This window comes from Macrobrachium rosenbergii, chromosome 59, assembly GCF_040412425.1.
Source record: "Macrobrachium rosenbergii isolate ZJJX-2024 chromosome 59, ASM4041242v1, whole genome shotgun sequence".
NCBI lineage: Eukaryota > Metazoa > Arthropoda > Malacostraca > Decapoda > Palaemonidae > Macrobrachium > Macrobrachium rosenbergii.
This window is the reverse complement of record NC_089799.1, coordinates 22,791,853-22,800,156: the sequence shown is the minus strand read 5'-3', so window position 1 is coordinate 22,800,156 and position 8,304 is coordinate 22,791,853. Positions and strand designations below refer to the sequence as shown.

The following is an 8,304-nucleotide window of genomic DNA, read 5'->3' as shown; positions in this document are numbered from 1 at the left end:
GGTTCCTTGTCATCTAAATGAATTATACAAATACCCAATCTCTAGTCCAGACTCACTGATAATGGGTTAAAAAAAAATACTGTTATTGGCTAATCAAAGATCGTCAATTAAGTCAGCCTTGTCCCTGAACGGTCTCATTCTTCTGGAAAACCCGTGGGAGGGATAATAGGATTTTATGACCGGATTAAAGAACCCCGAATTGATGCAGTTTCACTGTAGTCATACAATAAGTTAGGAGGAAATTTGGCAACGCAGCTAATGACAGCATGTTCGTAGTCATTTTGGTTTGACTGTAAATCAAAATGCAATACTGTACTGGCAATTTCAAAATGCTATCCTGAGTTACCTTACAAACTCACAAGCTATATATTATAATTTTTTTATATATGAAAAATCCACTGTAATGGACAACGAACCCTTTAATCAAAAACTCTTGTCATTAATGATTCCAAAGTTAAAACTACTGTACTACCATCGATACCAAACTTATAATTCTCTCAATTATCTTAATACAGAATTGTTTAAATTAAGCCCAAATCAAAATCCTAAACAAATCATCTTCATAAGTTTTTTGAATGCAATTACCATGAAAATACTTCAACACTGGTCTTCCTGAAGCCCCAGATGATCAAAACTATGAAAACTTTATAATATAAAACATATATATATATCCTTTAAAGGTACAAGTTCTTCGTTGGGCGAGTTGGTAGAGTTGTCGCCTAGCACTCGCTAGGCCCGAGTTCAAGTCTCCGGCCAGCTAATGAAGAATTAGAGGAATTTATTTCTGGTGATTGAAGTTCATTTCTTGGTATAATGTGGTTCAGATTCCACAATAAGCTGTAGGTCCCGTTGCTAGGTAACCAATTGGATTGGGTCTTAGCCACGTAAAATAAGTCTAATCCTTCGGGCCAGCCCTAGGAGAGCTGTTAATCAGCTCAGTGGTCTGGCAAAGCTAATATATACTTAATACTTAACTTTAAAGGTACAGTAAATTATAAGTCAACATAGATCTTAGAAAATTTGTAAATTACATCATGCCCTTAGATTTAATGAGCTACGATCTCCGAGTAATAAGGCATGAGCAAAAAACAAAGGTGAGTAGTTTAAATGCAGGATGTGTTGGCTTGACTAGTATCTTGCAGAACTCTTCTTCAGCGTTGGACTCTTGCTCCTCAAACAGTTACCTGCAAAGCAAAGAACGTACATTAGTCATGAATACACGCCGGGTCTCTATTTTTTTTAACACTTATAGATGAATCTTGGCTGTATAACGCTTTTTTCAAGTAACGTTTGGGTATAAGAAAGTTCCTATTATCTAAATGTTTTGGGACTAGGCATTTTTGAATGGGGCAATTTGGAAAGAAAATGACTAAGAGGACATTTGCTGCATAAGCTTTCAGTTACCAATTTTTCATCTTGCTAATCTTCACCTCTGAAAGATTTGTACCTATACTTCAGAATACAAACATGGCTCAGACCCTCTGTGAGACTGTATAACATAAGCCAGATGAAATCTTTATACTTTTTAACTCAATCATTTGTAAATTATATAAAAGCTATAAATGCATGTATGCTGAATCACAAATACTACTGTAAAACAAAACAATGAATTTAAAACAACCTTTCAATATAAATGTCAGCTGTTTTCCTTCAGTATCTTAAAAAAAAAAGTCACAGCATTCTCTTTGACCACAGGTTCAAAAATGCATTCGCCTTTGGACCTCCTAATAAGTAGCCATGCTTATCAAGTTTTGTATATCTTCTTTCAATGGACAAGATTTTTAAGTCTACAGTAATCTTCATTGTACACATTTACAGTTCACGGTTAGCTGGGGGATACATACTAAGCTAAAAAACCAATCCCTTCCTCAGACGTTTAACAGGTCATTTTCCTCTTTAAGTGTGCATGAGACGGAGGTAAATTTTCCAAATCAGAACTAGCATCTGAATGCAAAATTAAACTCAACTCTTAAAATTTTTTCTTCTTTCTACTTTTGCATTTTAATTCATCACAAGCATAGCTTCTTTTGAAGCTCTGAGAGTGCAGTATGGAATTAACTTTTTTTTATGAACAAAGGTGCACCTGAAATTTATGGCCTTAAATGGGATCACTACCATTAAGTGTGACAGAACTAAATATTCCCAAGTAATACCTCATGTCCTTTGAGTCACATGACAACAAAAGAAAGGTGGCACTTTAAAAAAGTGTCAATGAAGATTAGGTTATTCAGTTAAATATAACTTCTGGAACAAACATTTTCAATGAAAGTACTGTTAACAATGACACTTAAAATTATGTTTGGATACATGAACAACTTACATTTAATCCCCTACAATACTCATGCATGTTATATTTGTAATACCATTCATTTAAAGAAATCAAATGGTATCCAGCAGCATTTAAACCTTCTGTCTTTTTTCTGGTAAAAACTGTTTTGTGTATCACCTGAAATCAAGTGAACTTCTGTTCTTCAATAGAAATGAAACTAAATCTCACCAACCTTCGCCTTCACTTTTCCTACGGTTGCAAAAACTGAGGAGTGTGGTTGAGGTGAGACTAAATACAAAAGGCTCTGGTTTGTACACCTATGAAAAATACAAATTGTTATTCAAAATTTTTTATTTGTTTCTAAGAGACAAACCATCACCCTTTATATAGGAGACTTACTCTTTAGGTGGGAGGTCAGTCCCCATCAACTGACTCAAGTTGAAAGTCACCACAGAATTGCCCTAATCCTAGTTGCCCTCCAAGCAGGGGATACATGGCTCCTGTAACCTCCTGCCAGTCCAGCAAAATACTTGGCCAGAGTGCCCTTTCTACAGGAAGAATGGGTCACTCAAGGTATGAATGTTTCGGAGAACCACATCTCATGCAAGACTTTATCTTGGAAGGCTATTAAAAGTAAAAGGTTCAGAAATAAAATCTAATGTGCTCACTCTACCCTCTGTTATGGGAGACAGGAAAAGGGTGATGCTTCCCTACCAAATTATAGACTGGATACCTAAAGTGTACTCACCTGTAATTCATCTGACTCCAGCACGTACTTTGGCCCAGACACAGCTCCTATGGGAATAAGGACAAGGGAATCCAGTCATTCCACTTTCAACACGTTCCAGATTTACATCTGATCTAGATACATCAGACGAGATACTGACCATGCACAAACCTGGAGTTCGGGTGACTACACAACTTGTTGGGGAAACACCACAGGTCCTAAAGAAAAGGTGTCTCAGAGCTTGTGGATGAAATCCCTCAGGTAGAGTTAGGTTAATATAGTCAGTCAATGTAAGACAACTGCCCTCATTATCAGGAAAAATGAATAGTTCTTCCAAAAACAAGGAACTGAACTTTGTGAGCTCTCACATGGGAAGGGAGACTAACTTCCTCCTCACTTTCCTGTACTAATGATGTCACCTGTACTCCAGCCACTAGGAGTGGGTTCTTTTTAAATGGGACTCGACAGCATGAACTGGGCAAAGCAACATCTCATCTGAGTCCCCATCAACAGTCTCAGGAGGAGGGGATCCTGAAACTCTTGAACCATCATTGGTAAAGACAGATCCTAAGTTTTGGAGGCAAAATCAAGAACATAAGAGAATGAGAGAGATCCCTACCCTTCCAGAGAGAGAGAGAGAGAGAGAGAGAGAGAGAGAGAGAGAGAGAGAGAGAGAGAGAGAGAGAGAGAGATCACCTTCCTTCCAAGTGCCAGACAAGATACAATAGGCCATGCAACTCACCACATCCTTTTCACTGAAGCTAGAGCTAAGAAAACACAGCATTAAGCATAAGATCTCAGTTCAAGGATCAAGACAAGGGCTCGAAGACTACCCTGGTGAGACTCCTAAGCAGCAGGGAGAAACCTGAGGGGGACCAGACTTCAAAACGTCTTGTTAGCATAGGCAACTACACCAAACAGAGGTCTAGACCCTTCAGTCTGAACACCTGAAGGTACTGAAAGGTGCCTGGGCATCTCCCTTATTGCCCTGTAGAAAAGTTCCTATCTTGCAAGAGAACCTGGATAACCTCCATAGGTGATCGGGTAGGGAGTGTAACACATGGCACCAGCAAACATGGTTGACACAGAAGGGTGAGCCATATGGGGCAGCTCTCTCGGTGCCTCAACCAAGGGACAACAGATCAAGATACCACTTGGTATGTGGCCAATGAAAAGCCACCAGAGTCATCTGAAGAAATACACACTCAGTTTATCAACCTACAGAGAAGTTTGACTGGTGATGTATACACGTCCAGCTTCTCCAAGGGTGTAGGAACCACTGTCACCGCTATCTGACCCTGGTGACTCAGTTGATCTGCAGTCACATTCCTGGAGTCCATCTTGCAGATAACTCAATGACGAGATACTTAATGCTCATGCATCTGCACCACCAGCTGACAGAGTTAGATATAATGTCTCACCATTTGTTGACATATGCCACGACAGTTGTGTTTTCACACACCAACACTAATGAGTGACCTGAAACTGATCCTGACATGCTTGCAGAGCTATCCAATCTACCTCCATTTATAGGATGTTGATGTGCAAATAAGGTGCATCCTTCAGCCACACACCTGGAACAAAACTTCCTCTTAGGTGAGCATCTCACCCCTCCTTCATTGCATCTGAAAACAGAGATGAAGAGTTCGGCAAAACTCCTTTTAGGAGGTCTATGTTGTCTGTCCACCACGTAAAGTCTCCCCAACCTCCTGACTCTGGTGGACAAGATGGGATAGAGGATCCCGAGAGGCACTCCAGTGCTGCTTCAGTTGCTGAGAAGTGAGGGAGTGTAGCACCGCCCATGAAGCACGAGTTTTTTGAAGGAAAACGGATGACCTAGGACCACCTGCCACAGCCAAACTGGTTGCTCCTACTGGGACAGAAACTGTGCCATTACCTCCCTGAGCTTGCTCACACTAGTGCCTGTAGGGTAAGCTCTCTCAACTGCCGAGTCTATGAGCATGCCCAGGTACTTTGGCTGCTGCTAGGGCTTGAGGCCCAACTTCTCCCAGTTTATCACCACCCCCAACCGGTGACAAACTGTAGAAGACAATCTCTGCTTTGCAGGAGTTGCGCCGTTGAGGCCACCAATACCAGCCAGCTGTCCAGGTATTGCAGTAAGTGAATACCTACAAGCAAACACCTAAGTGAATACCCAAGTAAATACCCGAGGGGCTGTCACCAATCTGAAGCATAACACTTTCAACTGCTAAACGATCCAGCTGTAGACAAAGCAGAGGTATTTCTGAAAGCCCTGATGAATGGGTACTTGAAAGTATGTATCCTTCAGATCTATAAAAAGCATGAAGTCGCCCTCTCTGATGGATCCCAACACAGTCTGTGCTGTTTCCATCTTGAACAGGGTCTGTAATACACGCTTGATCAGGAGGAGGGAGAAAAAACTGATCACCAGCACCAACCATGTCGCCTTCTCCACCATGAAAATGTGACTGTAGAACCCCGCAAGACCATTTCTCTACAGCTTCTGTGGCACCTTGCTCCAGCATCACTTACACCTCTACCTCTAGGACAGGAGACATATGTGATCCAGGAAGGTGAATCGGAAGTTGTCAGTGTGTCCAAGAGGAGGAGGGGGGTGGGGAGATAACGTCCTTGAACAGAAACCTGTACCCATCCCAAAGTACAGATATTACCCAAGGCTCCACTCTCTACTCCTGTCATACATCCCAATGGCGGGACAGGCAACCCCTAATCAAGGGAATGGAGGAGGGGGATCACCACCCTCAGTGAGCTCCTCCCTTCTTCCCTTTCCCTTATTCTTGGTAACTCAAGAGAGAGGTGGAGAAAAGGGCTGAGAAGATCAGTTACCTGGTCTGGCTTTTGAAAGAACAAGCTACTCTGCTACCAAAGATGTGGAAGGTTTTGCCAAACCCACAGATTTGGACAAGGCTGCCTTTGAAGCAGGAGGCTTAAAAGCAGAGTAGAAGAATTGAGAGTTTTGAGACTTCACTAAAGCATCTACATTACTCTGGCAAGAGTAAAGAACGAGCCCAACTTCGAACTGTTTCTAAGTGTGAGGCTATTGTCATGTTAAACCTGACATGAAAACAGAGAGGTAGTCATGTCTCTCCTACAAAGAACCAGGTTTGTCCATTGGTTGGCACTCTGGTGTTCCAGGGAGGTCAGAGCTCTGCTCCCTATTGCAAACAACTTCCAATGCACCGTCATTTCTTCCCTACATGAGATGCCTCAAGAGATAATGACCTTGAGTGCATTCAACCATTGGTCAAGTCATAATACAGTCTGGAGCATAGTCATCATCATAGTCACCACTGCAGCAACCTCTGCAGCAGAAAAGGAAAACCTTCCGGTCACAACTGCTCCAAATGGAGGTTATTTGTCAGCCTGCACACTGATGCATCAAGAGTTAAGGAAGTAGTCTCTATGGAACCCTCGGGAGCCACGGTGAGAAAAGCTGTCCCCCACCACCTGCCTTCCCACAGTCACGTAACCTTGCCTGAGCCGAACAAGCAAGATTTGCAGCCTCATCCCAGTGTGAGCTTGAACACTAATGGTAGGATAAGGTGGGAGTGGGACCTGTCTAAGCAAGCTCTGCCAAAGGTAGAAACATCACCAGGTAATTGACCACCTCCACTGCCCCGGAGCAAGGGGAGCCGCTGATGTGATCCTCCTGGACTAACTGAGTAAGGCCTTAGACTTCCCCTTCTCCCTCTTCCACCAAAGTGAATAGGAATCCAAGGATGAGGCAGAGGCAGGAGAGTCTGACAACGATAACAAGGGAGAGTGCTGCTGGCACTTCTTCCCTTTCCCCATCAGAGACTCTTGCCTTGTACTACACTGAAGAGCTCATCAAGGAAGGAACCATAGACTTTGCTTAAGAATCGGGAACCAGAGAACCCACCACTAGAAGAACCATCGCTAGGGGACAATTCCCTTCCTTAGCAGTGCCAGAATAGGCCAGGACAGCAGAAGGCACATCCTGGATCACACTGGAGAGCTCCAGTGTTAAAGTCCTCTTCTCCTCAGCGTCAAAGTCAGAACTGCCCTTGGGGCAACACTACTGCTAATAGAGAACCTCCATCAAAAGCAGCAATGTCCTTGGGTGAGAGTCATGAACTTGCACTTACAGTGGGAAGAGCAATCAAGATGGGTTAGTGACTTCCTTGGAAAAGTAATCCCCCACCGCCAAGGAAGCTGGCAGATGCTTCTTATCCTTCTTCCATCTCTTCCCAAACCTAATCGACCGAGGAAAGTCCCGAATTACACATTTCTTCCAAAAGAAACCACTTATGCAAGCCCTCCCTCTTGCAAGAAACACAAGCATTATGTGTCAACAAAGGCGATGTGAACCACCTACAATGAGAACCACGTCCCTTGAAGTGATGCATTTCTTTTTTTTTATATCTAAGCCGAATTAAAAAAAAAAAGCAGAAATAAAGTGAATGGTAGCAACATACTAAAAAGGGTAGCAAATGAGGTAATAATTATCAACCACACGAGCTTTCTCCAAGTCAGGTGGAGGCGCAACTATACACCAGTCTCTTACTGTGCCCGTAAGAAAGGCAAAGGCAGTAGTTGGTGAGTGAGGGATAATCACCTCCTTCTCCACTTGTTAACCACCTGATTAAATACCTTTTTAACAAGTTTGCAACTTGTGCTGAAAGATGCTCCTACATAAAAGGCACTGGTTTGTATTCCTGTAAGAAACAATTCTACTTCGATTCAATTACTGTCGACACTGCCATCCTGATCCAAAGTTTGATACTCACCGAGTTCCCCATTGTGATTAGAGCATTATGAGAATGCTACCATCCTGTACCTTTCAGAGACTGTCAAAATACTTGGGTTACATGACTCATCGCTTTACCGCCAGCCTGCAAGGGAAAACCATGTCACAAATATCAAACATGATGAAGAACAGAAGAGTAGAGTATCTGGAGGTCAAACTAGAAAACACTGTAACAGAAAACAGAAACAGGAAAAATTATATCTCATTCTGTCAATGAGTAATGATCATTCTGTCTTGGGTGTTACTATTTATCCTGCTACCAATTGCATCTGGCTAATCTCAGGTGTTACATTTAGTTAAACTGTTCCAGAAGACGACTATGTGCCATGGCCTTTCACAAACTTGGATTTATGTTCCCTAAGTTAAAGGTGCATCTGCATCATAGTAAATGTTCACTATGTAGAGAGGTCAAGAAAGATGCATGAAAGAAATAAGATGACATTTGTATTTATATTAGGCACAATGTGTTACCAACGTTATAGTGGTTTGCATTAAGAAACTACTTTATTAGATTTTGTACTTATTTTTGCACTGTAT

General features: G+C 42.1%; 1 long non-coding RNA gene across 1 annotated transcript; it reads right to left on the bottom strand.

Annotated features, from left to right (window-relative positions):
- Window positions 1-917: 917 nt before the first annotated feature.
- On the bottom strand, window positions 918-7,859 carry LOC136837465 (uncharacterized). The gene is made up of 2 exons (XR_010852699.1): window positions 7,748-7,859; window positions 918-1,184 (listed from the first exon to the last, which is right to left on the bottom strand). It is a non-coding gene; the product is annotated as an uncharacterized lncRNA (long non-coding RNA).
- Window positions 7,860-8,304: the final 445 nt, after the last annotated feature.